The sequence below is a fragment of the Acomys russatus genome, chromosome 7 (genome assembly GCF_903995435.1).
Source record: "Acomys russatus chromosome 7, mAcoRus1.1, whole genome shotgun sequence".
NCBI lineage: Eukaryota > Metazoa > Chordata > Mammalia > Rodentia > Muridae > Acomys > Acomys russatus.
In genome coordinates this window covers 68,067,516-68,083,077 of record NC_067143.1, presented here as the reverse complement: position 1 = coordinate 68,083,077, position 15,562 = coordinate 68,067,516, and positions in this window count along the sequence as shown.

The following is a 15,562-nucleotide window of genomic DNA, read 5'->3' as shown; positions in this document are numbered from 1 at the left end:
TGAGCTGAGAACCAGACTCGGGTCTTTTGTAAGAGCAGCAGGTGCTCTTAACCGTTGAGCCATCTCTCTGGCCCCTGCAGGAATCTTTTAGAGAAAAATAAGTTGAGTTTGCAGATAGAAAGAAAAAAAGTAATTTAAAACACAGGGCTGTTTAAGATGGGCTAAGCAAGGCTGGGGAGTCCATCCAGGGAGTGGCTGCGTGCTCTGATGTCTGCATGACGTGGCATAGCACTGTGGTCTGAGCAGCTGAGTCTCCTGAAAATCCCACCCAGAGCCCATGGAATTAGGCGGTGGTAAGTCCCTCACCCGAGGAGACACGTGAAGGGAGCAGAAGGTGGGAGGTGGTCAGCTAAGGGGCAGAGCCCTCAGGAGTGGGAATAGTGAGGCCTAAGCCGGGCATGGTGCTGCACGCCTTTAATCCCAGCACTCGGCAGGCAGAGGTAGGTGGATCGCTTTGAGTTCAAGGTCAGGCTGGGCTACAAAGCTAGTCTAGGACAGCCAAGATAACATAGAGAAACCCTGTCTGGGAGGGATGGGAGAAAGAAGAGGAGGAGGAGGAGGAGGAAGAGAAGAAGAGAAAGAAAGAAGAGAGGCCTGAGGGAGACCCATCCCTTCCATGTTGAACCACAAAAGCTGCTGTCTGTGGGAATGCAGACCTCACTGGACACCAACCAGCTGGCACCCTGACCTTGGACTTCAGAGCCTCTGGAGCTTTGAACAAGAAGTTTCTTCTGTTCACCAGCTCCTGGGCCCACAGTATATTAATAGCAGCCCTCGTAGAATAAGACAGGACAGCATTACCCCAGTCAAAAAATATGCTTAAGTCGGGCATGGTGGTGCAGGCCTGTAATCCTAGCACTTGGGAGGTGGAGGCAGGAGGATCAGCAGTTCAGGCTGATCTTCAGCACAAACCAAGTTGGAGGACAGTATACATGACACCTTGCCTCATCAAATAACCACAATATAACACAGAGTTGTGGATTACTTGCAACTTGAATTAGAGCAATATCTGTAAGGTCTGCTACCACCAAATAAGCCATACTGACTAAAATCTAGCACTTTTATAAACTGTTTCATAGTTTAAAAAAAAAACTCAAAATATATTAAAAAAAACAAACAAACCAAGAGAGTGGAGGTTCATGCCTACAATCCCAGCATGTAGGAAGCATGGGCGGGGGGTGGGGGGGGCAGATCTCCATGAGCTGTAGGTTACTGTGGGCTACACATTACATTCCAGGCCAATCGAGGCTACATAGTGAGACCCTGTCAGTGTAAAAACCAAAACCAAAATAACAACAGCAAAAAGATGAGCAGCTTTCTTCTCACAGCAGAACATCCTGTGGAGCTTCTCTGCGAGGCTGAGGCAGGAGTCGGAGGTCAGTCTGAGCAACACAGCAAGGAAAACAAGTTTGTAGGCTAAGAATTCTGACATAGCTCGGCTGGTCCTGGGATGAGCAGTTCCCATAGCCCAGCGTCCCTCATCAGCACCTATGGTGAGATAGCGCTGGCTTCAGTGGCTCAGGCTTTGGGTGATGGTGGACACCAGATAGTTTTTTATCAGCGCTCTGTAACCTCTTCTTTTCTGCCATTCAGTGGATTTAACACTCAGGAGGCTGAGGCAGGAGGATTACAAATTTAGGGCCAAGGTAGTGTCCACAAGTGAGGCTCTCTATCAAGAAAAGAAATCAAGGGGCTGAGAGATGGCTCAGCAGTTAGGGGCACTCGCTCCTCCAAAGGACCCAAGTTCAGTGCCTGCACCCACACTGGGATGCTCACAGCCCTCCATGACACCAGCTCCAGGGGATCGAACACCCTCTTCTTACACCCAGGACCAGAATACACATGTGCACGGATAAATATGAAACGAAGGGGGAAAAAGAAAAAAGCAAAAGTGATTTTAACTTTGTGGCCACGTAGTAGTAGTAATTAAACAGGGGAAGAAGGGGTAAAGATGGCTGTGGTCTGTAGTATAGTTTGGTGTGGCTGGAAGTGGAGCTCAGGTTGCTGCTGTGCCTGTCTCACTAGTGGCCGTCTTCTTGTCTCTCCCGTGTGAGGTCAGTTGTCCTAGTACAGAGCAGGTGCCCATTTAAAGGAAGGGACATGGAAGGGACAGAGGCAGAAGACATAAAGGGTGATGCTTTCAAGCAGGTGGAGAAAACAGTGGACCCACAAACCACCTCGAAGGCTCTCCTGGCTCACTCCTAATGCCACAAGCTCCAGGTGCACCCTCACCCTCTTGTCTCCCCTGCCTGTCTCGTTGTGAGCATTTGTGCTGGCCTCCCACCCCAGCTTCCCATCCAGGGCCTCCATTTGGAAGTTGAAAAGAATTTGTGGGCCAAACTGCCCCAAGCTGAACCCCTGCCTGAAGTTCCAGGTCTGCTTCCGAAGTGGCCTCCCTGATAGCTAACAGCGATGCCTGTGTTCTGGTGCTGAGGCAAGGTTACTGCCCTTAGCCCTGACTCCTACCTCTGTCACCTCCACCTCGTTGTTGAGAATGTGGCATCAATATACGAAACCCTCCCGGCACCTTCCGTGTTGCACCTGGGGTTCAAGCACTCACTTCCTTGCCTAGGTAATTCCAGAAGTTGCCTCCATACTTTTGTCCTCCCACAATCCATTTCCAGTCTGCCAGCTCAGCTCACCCCAACCAGCTTTTGCAGCTCCTTGGCAAAGTCCCCACGGCAGCCAAGGTCCCCACGGCAGGGATTCCAGGTGACCTGGCTTTCTGGATACATCTCTGACTCACTCTGCTCCAGCCACTGGCCTCTTTGTGCTCCTTACAAATGTCAAGCACAGGCCTATCTGATGCTCTCCACAGTCCATGTGCCCTTGGCCTGGAATACCTTCCCCTGAGACAGTGGCCATCAAGTCCCCTACCACCCCCCACATGAGTTCAGACTTCATTGTCACCCTTGAAGAAGCCCACTGTCATAGACCAGTTTCTGTCTCTGTGATGACAATCTTTGGGAGAATAAATTAAATGAGTAAAGATTCTGGGGGTAGCCGGGTGTGGTGGCGCACACTGTGTAGCCTTGGCTGTCCTGGACTCACATTTAGACCAGGCTGGCCTATGAACTCAGAAAGATCCTCCTGCCTCTGCCTTCCTGAGTGCTGGGGTTACAGGTGTGCGCCACCACGTCAGGCTCTTAGTTTGTTTTCTATCCCTGCAGTAAAACACCATGACCGAAAACAGCCCTACCACAAAATAAACAACAAACCCATTACTGGACCCCATCAAAACTAAAAACCTATGCCATAAAAGTCAAGATGTTGAGAGGAAAAAAATGTAGGAGATGAAAAGTGCCTGCAAATTATTTATCTAAAACACTTATTTCAAGACTACATAAAGAAACCAAGCATGGTGGCTCATGCTTTTAATCCCAGTATGCAGGAGGCAGATGCAGAGGCAGGTGGATCTCTGAATTCAGGGCCAACCTGGTCTACAAGGCAAGTTCCAGGATATTCTGGGTTATATAGAGAGACCATGTTTCAAACCCCCTCCCTCCAGAAAAACAACACACAGAGCACCTACAGCTCAGCAAAAAGAAATAGCTCCGCTGAAGAACAGGCAAAGGACTTAAGCAGACATTACTTCAGAGGAGCCACGTCTGCATGGACGATCAGCTAAGAGAGGGTGCTCACAATCAGTAGTCATCAGGGAGGGGCAGGGGGAGGGGGAGAAGAAACAGCAGCCCTTGGGTGCCGCTAGTCACGAAGCAAAGCCAACCGGAATGAAAACAGGTTCACACACTAGTACCTGAGTGTCCATGGCAGCCTAATTGCCAGCAGTCCAAGTGCCCGTCAGTTGAGGAACTGGATGAAAGATGGTCTCAGCCATCAGTAAAAACGAGGCATCAGTCCCTGGTGTTACGTGGATGGACCTTAAAGCATGTGTGGCTACAGGGGTTCAGGACAGGGGCACCAGAAGAGTCTTGGAGAGGGATGCTGGTGTGAGTACCCCGAATTGTGTATTAAACATTGGTCAAAGTGGTGATGTCACATTAACACTTTCCCACAATCTCAAACACATGTTCAGTGAAGGAAGCCAGATCCAAAGGCGGCTTCTGACCTCATTTGTATGACATGTCCAGAACAGGCTGCTCACAGAGACATGGGAGATTGGTGGGTGCTTGGGGCTGGAGTGGGGCATGGGAGGGAGGAAGTAATTCCTAGTACATAAGGGTGTCTATGTGTATGTGTGGGGGTGTGGGTGATCATAAGAATGTTCTAGAATTGGTGGTGCCTGTTGTATAGCTTGTTTGGTTTTTGTTTTGTTTTGCTTTGCTTTTTTGTTTTCCAAGACAGGGTTTCTCTGTGTAGCCTTGGCTGTCCTGGACTCACTTTGTAGACTAGGCTGGCCTTGAACTCACAAAGATCCACCTGCCTCTGCCTCCCCAAGTGCTGTGATTAAAGGCATGCACCACCACCACCCGGCATATAGCTTGTGAATAGAGTTAAACCCACCGACCCAGTTTAACAGTGTGAATTTTCTGCCATAGAAACAAAAATTAAATTACACAGCTCCATGCTGTTTTTGAAAGCAAGTTGCAATCCAGGCCTTTAGCAGACACTCCATGGTTTATGTGTTTGTGGTGAGGGATGTGGGAGAGAGAGGCAAAAAGCCACTGGTGGCCATCTTCCTCAGGCACTGCCTGCTTTATTCTTTGAGACAGGTCTCTCGCTGAATCTGGAGTGGATAGATTCAGCAGCACTGGTGGGCATATGGCTTCAAGGATCTTCCGGTCTCTGCCTCTCCAGTTCTGGGCAGAGGTTCAGAGAGCGTCTTCTGAGATTCCAGTGCCGGTTCTGGCTGTCCCATAGCAACGCTTTTAAGCCACTCGAAAGGTTTTACAGTCAGCCTCCGTGTGTTTAGCCTCCCCTTCAAAATGAAGGGCTGGTGCTCGGTGCTTCTGAGAGCTGCCCGAACACGGCCAGAGGGGTTCTGACCTCCCGTGTTGTCATTAGCCCATTGCAGCATGTCCTCACATAGTCAGTGCTCCTCTTGTCTTCCCTTTCAGGGAAATACGATTTAAAGTTGGATGGAACCCAGAGCCGATGCAAGGATGAAGGAGCCGTCCCTGCGAGCACTGTGCTTCCAGGGGCAGCTGAGCTAGGCTTCTCCGGGTGCTGCCGCCCCCAACCCCAGTTTCCTCCCTACTCTAACTGGAATGGTATCCGCCTGAGAGCAGGTGGTTACTGCAGCCTGGTGTGCTCCCTCACCCCAGTCAGAATCCACGTCCTGGCCAAGTGGTTGTCAGGGCCTTGGGAGTTTTTGTTTGATGGTGCTTACCTTCTCTGGCTAATGGTTACTTCAGGAGAGACTTTTCTCGGTGCCCCCCCCAATAAGTTGCCAGTGCTCCCATTCGATTCTTTCGCTGACCATGCGAGACTTGGCGGGGAATGATGGTGCACATCTGGGTGGAGGATGCCAGCGACACCACTTGTGGTCCAGCTTCTGTGGACCAGCTTCTCTTCTGCCTGGCCCTGGTGTTGCTACAGGGGACCCTCTGAACTTGTAGCTCAAGGTGGAGTTTTTGTTGGTGATGCTGGTTGCAGCCTCGCTGTAGAAGTATGGAACTACACGTCTACCCCTGTGGTGCAAGGGTTTAACACTGTTGGAGACCCCACTGTCTTTGAGCCTCACCCAGGGCCTTGCAAAGGTCTCCAGAACACGGCTTGATCCTTGGTTTAGGGGAAAGGAAACAAGATGTATCCTACTGGGGGTGGGGGGAATGAAAACAATGAGAAAACACATTAACCTGCTCTTTTGTGGGTTTTTTGGTTTCTTGGGGGGGGGGGTTGGGCTTTTGTTGTTGTTTGTTTTTGTTTTTGACACAGGGTTTCTCTGTGTAGCCTTGGCGGTCCTGGACTCGCTTTGTAGACCAGGCTGGCCTTGAACTCACAGAGATCCACCTGCCTCTGTCTCCTGATTGCTGGGATTAAAGGCATGCAGGTCTGCACTGCTTCCCGGAGTACTACCACAGCCTCGCAGGACCGTGCCTGGGATGCCTCCCCGAGGACGACCCAGGACGCCGGCGGCCTCCAGGGGGCGCGCGCACACCGAGCGAAGCCCAAACCCAGACTGTAGCTGCCAGTGGGCAGTTCCAGGTGGCTTGGGTGAAGGGCACCTGGGAGAGGCAGGGAACTACACAAGGTGGATAACTTGGCCCTGGCTGTTGCACCCTTTGATCTCTGATGCAAAAGGGGAACACCCCCCAAATGTCACACCTGAGCGTTGCGAGATGGGAGGGTGAGCTGGAGTGTTCCAAGTGGCGCTGCCCACGTAGTTGGGTGTTCTGGTCTTTATGGATTCACTTATTTTTTCAGAAAAGGGAGAGAGATGAGAATGTGGGAGCAGCCAGCCATGCCTGTTCAGGGCTTTCCTGCGCCGGGCGGCACCTGATGGTCCCTGCTCTCCCTGCACACCCTGACTCTCACATTAACTATCCCCCTCCCCCCATCCATGGGCTCAGCTGCTCTCCACCTCGCTGCTTGCTTCTGTAACCCACCCCATACTCACCGCTTACCCGAAGCCCTCGCCGCCCCTGTCCCCCAGCGCCTCGCCTGTTTGTTATCTCTTTCTCACGATCTCCCAGCACTCGTAGCTGAGCAGGTTCTTAGGCTACATCTGTAAATGAATCTAAGGTAAATATATTAGGTGGACTCAAATCAAGTGGAGGACACAAGTAGCTGCAAGTCGGACGGCCCTCCTGAGCTGGGGTGAGCCCTGGGAGCTTTTCCCTGAGAGTCTGGAGGGAAGGAGGGCTCCCCTCTACTGGTGCTCAGCCCTCTGCCCCTCAGTGCCTCAACCCAAGCCCAGGGGTGGCCAAGCTTATTTCACCCTTTCTTTTCCCAAATGCTTTTGATTTTTGTTTGTTTATCTATTTGCTGCTGTGTTTGCTTCTGTTTTGGTTTTGAGAATTTCTCAGTTCTTCATGCTGCTTTTTTCTTAGGTACTTTTTCTGTTGTGATTAAAACAAAACTGGCAAAAGCAACATAAGGGAGAAGGGATGGATTTGGGTTCATCGTTTGAAGATACAGCCCAGCATGCCGGGAAGACCTGGCAGTGGGAGCTAGAGGCACCTGGTCACATGGCACCCGCCCTTGCCCTCGAGGACAAAGCTGCTGCTTGCTCCCCACTCTCCTTAGTGCAGGACTCCAAGCCATGTACAGGTGCCTAAGGTTTAGGAAGGGTCTTTTCCTCCTCAACCTAGACACGCCCTCATGTGCATACCCAGAGGCTTACCCAACCACTCAAGCATGCCCAGAGCCTGTCTCCTCCGTGGTTCAGGAAGTTACCCACAACCAATATTAACCGTCATCTCTGCCTGCAAAAATGAAAGTCCACTCATCTTCCTAGGGTCACACAGAATTTCAAATGCTTCATCCCTGGTAAGTAAGCCAGCCTATCAGAATCAGCTCTTGAGATTAAGGTGAACTCTACAGACTCACCTCTGCCCAGGCCCGGCCTCTGGGATGCATGGATGTTACCCCACATGGGAGCTCAGATATGCAGCCTAGGTTAAGAAGTAATGACTGATTCCAGGACCGCCTCAGTCTGCCCTCATGGGCACGTTCCCTCTACTTCACAGCTTGCTTTCTTGGCTGACGCAGGGTTTCCACCGTCCTACTTTGCACACTGCTTTCCACTAAGAAGGGACCTCTTTTTGCTATTTTTCTCCAGCCGCTTTGGTGCCTCAGCAGCTGGAAGCACATTCTGAGTCATGTGTCTTCAGCAGGTGGAGGCAATTGTGAGTGGCCCCTCTCCCCTGCTCCCCAGCAGAAAGGAAAAAAAAGAGAAAAAAAGAAGAAGAAGAAGAAAAGAAAGAAAGAAAGAAAAAACACCAAACAAAAGCTGCACCAGCACCCTCAGCTTTTGTTTGGTATTTTCAGAGCCTAACTACCAAGCAGCCTCCACCCAAGATGAAAAATTGTGCTGAGATGCAGCCTCCTATGCTTACTTGCTGATGCAGTATATGTGTGTGTGTGTGTGTGTGTGTGTGTGTGTGTGTGTGTGTGTAAATAAGGCCACATGGTCATTAAAAGAATAATTAAGTTAAAGGTAAACCTTGCTCTAAGGCCATGGAATAAAATAATTTCAGAATGGGAATTCATACATGCTATTCAGAAGGGCCACAAAAATCTGACCTCTGTGCCTAATAGGAAATTAAGCACTCTGTTAAAGGAAGAGCCCAAGGATCTGTACATGAGTCACTTGGCTCCCCACGCTCCCCACATCACCCAGTAGAGGCACACTAAGGGACGTGTCACATAGACATACATGCAGGCAAAACACCAATGCACATAAAATAAAAAGAAATAAATCATTTTTAAAAAGAAGAAGAAAGTATGTTCATGTACCTTACTTCTCAAACGTCTTCGTTTTGTTTTTGTTTTTCAAGATGGGTTTCTCTGTGTAGCCTTGACTGTCCTGGACTTGCTATGTAGACCAGGCTGGCCTCAAACTCACAGCGATCTGACTGCCTCTGCCTCCCAACTGCTGAGATTATAGGCCATGCCGGGCTTCAGAGGTCTTAACAGCACAGCACTCTACAGTGAGCCCTTGTGCCCTTCATTGCTGCATGGCTGATGGGGAGCTTCGCTCTCTGACAGTGCCCAGCCTTACAGGCGAGGATCACACCACATCTCATTAGGGAAAGGCCTTGGCTCGGTGCTCTAAGCACAGAGCTCACTGGGCGTGGCTCCTGCACCATCGTAAAGGTGAAAAGGCTTCAAGTCAGAGTGTTGTAAATGGGGAGCTGTCTGTGTCACACTGGCTCTCCTACTTCTAGAGCCTTCTGTGCAGACTGGATTTCGTGAGCTGCTCTCCTGACCTCCTCAGCCTTTGTAACTGTAAGTCTGTTCCTTCTAATAAACCAATCTTTGCATCTATCTGTTGTCTATCCATTCACCTGTCATCTATTGTCTATCACCTATCTATCTACTCATCTACCTGTATATGTCTCTACCTACCTACCTACCTATCTACTTAGCTACCTATCTATATCATCTACCTATCAATCAATCGATCACCTATCTACCCATCCTGTGCCCATTCTCTCTTCTCTCCTCTTTTTCCCCATCTCCTCTTTCCTGTACTTTTCCTTCTCTGTTCTTTCTGTCTCTCTCTGCTCCTCTCCTCTCCTTTCTCTCGGTTCTGAGTCCCTGGAAACTCGGACCACAGGGTTTACAGGGAGTCTGAGTCAGTCATGAGCATCGGCAGAATGATCAGGGGTGTGATCAAAATACAGGGCAGATACACGGAAGTCAAGGGAAGTGCCTGGTTTGGGGTAACGAAAACTTTTTTTTTTTTTTTTTTTTAATGCAAAAGCACTCCATCTTCCCTGTGCCAAATGGCATCCTAGCCGTGGGAATGAAAAGACCCACCGAGTGTCTCACCAGAAATCAAGCCAACCTCCCACTCTGCCTGCAGTCCGACTCTTCAGGGTGAATTCGTCTTTCAAACTGAAATATTACCTCCTCAATCTTATTTTTAATTCTCTATTCTTTATTTTAATTCTTTTCCTTGGCAGGTAGAAAGGGTTTGAAGGGTCGTTCTCAACCCAGAAAGTCACTGTCCTGCGCCCTTCCAGCACCAGGCTGTTTGCTAATGATCTCACTCATCCGCCAGAGTGGAAATCTGAATGAGGCTTCCTGGGTGTGAAGTTAGGACATAAAAGTTCTGGGTGTCAGCCAACAATCCAGGGACATAAAATCTATTTTGTGTCCACTCGTCCGGATAAAGAGGAAGGATGTCACTATCTGTGTTACATGTTTGAGGGGCAGGATGGTGTCCAAAGAAAAAGAACAGAAAATGTCCTGTAAAAGGCCATTATTCCTGCCAGGCGGTGGTGGCACACTCCTTTAATCCCAGCACTCAGGAGGCAGAGGCAGGCAGATCTCTTTAAGTTTGAGGCTAGCCTGGTCTACAAAGTGAGTCTAGAGCAGCCAAGGCTATACAGAGAAACCCTGTCTCGAAAAACAAAAACAAACAAAACAAAACAAAAAAGCCATTACTCTTATTGAGGCTCTGATAAGAGAGGAGATGGAGGAGGTGGTCATCAAACACTTAAAACCATCAAATAGAAAAAACATTTATTTTTGGCCCAGTCTCAGAAAGCTCAGGGTTTGCTGGCTCCCCTGTTGTGGGGTCTGTGACAGGGAGTAGGTGGCAAAGAAGTCATTCTCTGTGTGGCAACCAGGAGGCAATGAGAGGGGAGTGACTTTGGGGGGGTTCCAACACCCCTAAATCTGAAGTGCCCTCTGTAGGCTCATGGTTTGCACTCCCAGCCACCAGCTTATGATGGTGTCTGCAGCTGTGGAGCCTGCTGGGGCCTTCGGCAGCTGTACCCCCGACCCCACCGCTTCTGGCCTTGCTTGCTATGGAAACCTGCATCTCATGCGCTCAGCGCCGCAGACAGAGCCCACCATGCCTGGCCATGGACTCTCCACAATCATGAAACGGAAGAAATCTTCTGTAGATTGTCCCTCTCAGGTGCTGTTTGTTCTTCTTCTTCTTCTTCTTCTTCTTCTTCTTCTTCTTCTTCTTCTTCTTCTTCTTCTTCTTCTTCTTCTTTTTAAATCACAGCAATCAAAAGTAACTAACACAGCGTTCACTTGCATCCTGGGGCATTCATTACATATTCATGCACATACATGACTTGTACGTGAACACATACACATGTCAGTGAACAAAAGTCCTCCACGGCACAATGGTGCCCTGCTCAGAGAACTCTGCTTCTCTGTTCCTCCCCGTGGCTGTGGGCCTCTGAGGCCGAGTTTCCATGTGATGCCTCACTCTCGTGCACATCAGACACCCATCTCACACTGCGTATCACACAAGTTGGGCATCCGAGATGACTGATGAGTGAGTGACGTTCCTTGGGTGAAAGTCTGAAAATACTGCATACCAGTCTAATTTCCAGGCACAGCACAACCTTTAATGGGGTGGAACCTAGCTGAAGGCTCTCTGTCTTTTGGGGCAGGGTGTCCTTAGAGACGACACCGCATGCATGCATGTGCACGCACACACACCGTGGGGGGTGCTTCCCCTTTCAATTCCTCACCACCACCCCAACACCCCCAACTTCCCCCCCCCCCCATGCCAGGCGATCATTTCTGCTGCTCTTTGCTCCCTACCAGGATGTACTGCCTTACCACAGACTTGGGGACCAGCCCGCCACAGTCTGAAGCTAAACCTTGAGTCTGAACTAAGCCTTTGACTTTGTATGCAGTTCCTGGTATTTGGGGATTATCCTGCAAAGCTGGCTAACACCACTGCCCTCTGAGGGATACTAGTGTCGAGAGACAACCCTTCATGCAGGGTCAGAAATAAAACTCATCAAACTGAACCTTAGGTGGTTTTGCCCAAGAGAAAGAAGGTAGATTGTGTGCTCAGCACAGGCCTGATGGGAAGGCAGGCTGATAATCCATCCCTTTTATGCACACAGTATGGTGTAGGCCATTTCCAGCTGCAAAACAAAGCCTGACCTTTGCAGAGAACCATAAAAAGACAGCCAAATTCACCTCTTCTTCCTCCTCACAGTGTGCCCTCCACAAAGGGAGATGCCTGTGGGGCCTCTGTGCTCAAGTGTAAGGTGCGTAAGGCGCACAAAGGCAGCTTGGCATTTTCAGGTTGATGGCCAGAGGTGGGAGTGGCAGACACGGGGCTCAGGCTCCAGGCAGCCAGAGTGGCCGGGATCTAGCGTTGTGGCTTGTCCTCAGGAGGGGGCGATGGAGAAGGGCCAAGGCCTTCAGGAGTGATCGTGAAGAAACTGGATCTGTCTGTGACGGGGTAAACATTTGCTCGAGTGAAAACGTTTGGAATTGCCACAGATTCAAAAATTATTCCATAGAAAAACACATGTGTGGGAGCCAGTGCAGGAGTTGTGCACTCAGCCCAGGTCACTCAGGATGGGCACAGGGCAGGGCAGAGGAAGGCCTCGCCTCTTACAGGTTCTACCAGATAACAGACTGCAGACAGCAGGTGAGGGAGTCAGCAGAGTCCAGCTCTGGTTAGTCTGTGAGGCGGGTTTTCACAAGGGCAGCTGGGGCGCTTCCCTGAGGTTCACCCCTCCCCTCCCCCCATTTCCCCTCTGTTCTCTCTGCCATGTGTTTGTACTTGAGAAAAATTATAGGGCCGATTCCAGAGAGGAGGCACTAATCTCTCCTTAAGGGCCTGGTCGCCTCCCGCTAGGCCTGCCTCTTAAAGCTCCACCACCTCCAGGGCAGCTGGGTTCCCCCCCACCCCCACCCCCGCCCCGACACCGCCTGGTCCCTTGGAATCACCTGGAGCTCTCCGATACTGGAGAATCTGAGTGCTTCAGCCAATGAGAGGCCGAATGCCAGCAGCATCTAAAGAGAATCCTATGCCTATCATTTACCTCGAAACATTAAACAAACAAACAACAACAAAAACCCTCCCAGACAAACAGAGAAACAGACGAGACCCATGCTACCAGCCCTGTAGCCATGAATATGAGCGACGGGGGTCGGGGTGAGAGGCGAGGAGACTCGTCACTTCCCCTCATTTGGCCCATTTTATCTTCCCTCTGCGCACCCATCCATTCATCTTACTCACTCTCCAACGCGCCTGCATCTCACTGCACTCCACTTTGTGTTCATGGGATTTAAAAGTGAAATGGGTACGTAATGGGTCACATGAGGCCGAAGCCGCTGTTCAGTGGCCCTAATGAGTGTGTGCCACAGACTCCTCTGCCCCACATGCGGAAGGCAATTTGAACTTAATACAGTTTTTTCCCTTCTAAGTGCTAGATTTGAAACGTCCCTGCTCTGTGCCGGGGGACTCTACTGTAAATGGAACCTTAGGAAATTTCTCTTCATATGTCTTATTTTGCTCCAGACCAGGAAAAAAGAAAAAAACAAAAAACAAAAACAAAAAACAAAACAGAATATCTTCAAAACAGGAGGCAGGGAATCTGGAAACAACAAATTTGAAGCAATGTGCAGAGTGATGAGAGAGACCTGGGTTCAAATCCCAGCTCTGCCACTGCAAGCTCTAGGACCCCAGGCTGTGAACACAGCCTGCCTGGGCCTCAGTTGTCTCACTGGAAGACAGAAGCTGCCTCTTAAGATAGTTGTGCGTAGGTTACAGCATGTGGGACTACCTGTTAGAGCGTTGCCTTCCGCTGAGGAAATGCTCTGCGATGCTGCCAGCAGACACAGGGAAGAGAAGGTCTTGTGTGTGGTAGACTCACTTTACAAACTTTGTGCACAATTGCTCTTTGGGCTCTATGGTTTTGGTTCCACTCCCTTCTGAGTTTCTTTGGCCCTGCTGGACTTGGGGCCATAAATGTAATGTCTGTCCAGATTCTCACCATGACATCACCAGACGATGTCAGTGGGAACTTGGTGTCCACGAAATGACTCAGAGACAAAGGGATGGAGCAGATGGATTAGTCTCTAAGTGTGCAGGGGCTGCACTGCAGTTCTCGTAGCCTTGGTTCATATAGTTCCATTTTATTGGTACCTGATTATATCAGAAACTCATTAGTTCTCTCTTGGCTCTTCATCTTAGCCAGACAGAAGCTTCCCTCTAACTGAACTCTAGGCAGTGGTCTCTAAAATGCAGATCAGGGAAAGCGTTCTCCTGGGCAAGGCCCCTTACTGATCTGAGGGACTTCAGAGATGAAACTCGCCCAATCCTTCATTCTCCCATCCCACCAGCCCTTACTGACTGACAATTGATGTGGCAGACTGGGTGAGGGAGCGCACGTCTGGAATCCCAGTGCTTGGAAAACTGAGCAGACGCTTTGCAGAGTATTAGGCTATCGTGGGCTACAAAGTGAGGAGATAGAGGGATAGATAGATGGATGGATGGATGGATGGATGGATGGATGGATGGATGGATGACAGGGGAAGGGAGATACAGAGGGAGGGGACAGAGGAATTGATAGATGTGGTAGGGTACATCCATAATCTCAACACTTAGGAGGTAAAGTCAGGGGGACCAGAAATTCTAGGCCAGTCAAGGCTACATGAAACCCTATCGTTTCTTTCTTTCTTTCTTTTTTTCTCTCTTTTGTTTGTTCTTTTTTTTTTTTTTTTTTGAGGTAAACATTTGAATGTTTACTCTCATGATTGTTTTCTCTGAAGAATCAAACTTGCTCAAATTAATTTGCTAATATTCATTACATATCCTGTAAAAAAGAAGGAAAGAAAATAACCCTAACCCTAACCTTTTAAAAATTGAGACAGAAGAGACTGAAAACCAAGTCCATCCTCTTAGCTCCAAATGAAATTAAATTAAGAAAACTTGATTTCTAATGGGGGTGAGAGGGGACCAAAAACCCCAAATTCCAAGCATCAGCATCATTCTTCCTGCCCTGCCCCCACCCCTCCCCCACCCTAACAAATGAGAAACAGCAGGTGTGTTGTGTTCTGCTCAAAACATGGGCCGATCCTAGGTCCTGTGGCCAGAGTTCTCTGTCCCCTGGGACAGCACCAGGGACACACTCTGCTGCTGCAGGATTTTGTGTGGCTGGTGGGTAGTGGGGTGGAGGGGGTAAAACCCTGTCTTTAAGTGAAAAACAAAAAACAAAAACAAAAAAGATAGTTCCTGCTCTCAAAAATCATGTAGTCCTGCACTCTAGACACTGAGGCTGCACAGTAAGACTGTCAAAAAGAAAAAATAAAAGTACTTTCGATCAGCGAGCGCTACTAAACAATTCACAAATAAAAAATGTAAAAACAAGAGCTCTTGTAAGCCATATGTAATGCAAGCACTCATCAGTAACTATGCAAGTCACAGGTAACAGGAGGCCAAGCCAGAGTGGATTTTGTTGGCGCCCTGCTGTGGCACAGCCTGGAGGCTGTCCTTCAGCCAAGGATAAAATACAGTCTAGAAGGGTCCGTGACATCTACATGACTGCTGTACTTCCCAGCCTCCTTTGCTGTTCCTTGTGACCATGTGAGTAATGCAGGAAATGTCTTGAAATTTTTCCTGTTTTTCAACAGGCCCCAGAAGGAAAGATGAGTCCTTGTCTAGTGTGCTGTGGTAGATGTTCTGGGTCTTCCTTCCTTTCTTCCTTCCTTCCTTCCTTCCTTCCTTCTTTCCTTCCTCCTTCCCTCCCTCCCACCCTTCCTTCATTCGTTATTTTCCATGTGTGTATGGAGAGAGAGTACACACACATGCACACGGAGGACATAGGAGGACAGTGGGGAGCTTCTTCAATCACCTTATTCACTTGAGACAGAGTCTCTCACTGAACCCGGAGCTAGGCCAGCAGCCAGCAAGCCCCACAAACCTCCTGTCTCCACCCAACACAGTCGTGGGATTGCAGGCCTGTGTGGGGTGCTGGGGAAACAACTCAGGCTCTCAGGTCTGTGCAACAACCGCTCTTACTCAGAACCATCTCCATAGCTCCTAGGTATGTTTTCTTTCTTTCTTTCTTTCTTCCTTAAAAAAAAAAAAAAAAAGAAAAGAAAAAAAGATATTATTTATTTATTTATTTGGTGGGGGTCATCGTTATGTGTGCCACCCTGCAAGTGTGGAAGTCAGAGGACAAGGTGGGTGTTATGATCTAAGCAACAGAGCAACGGA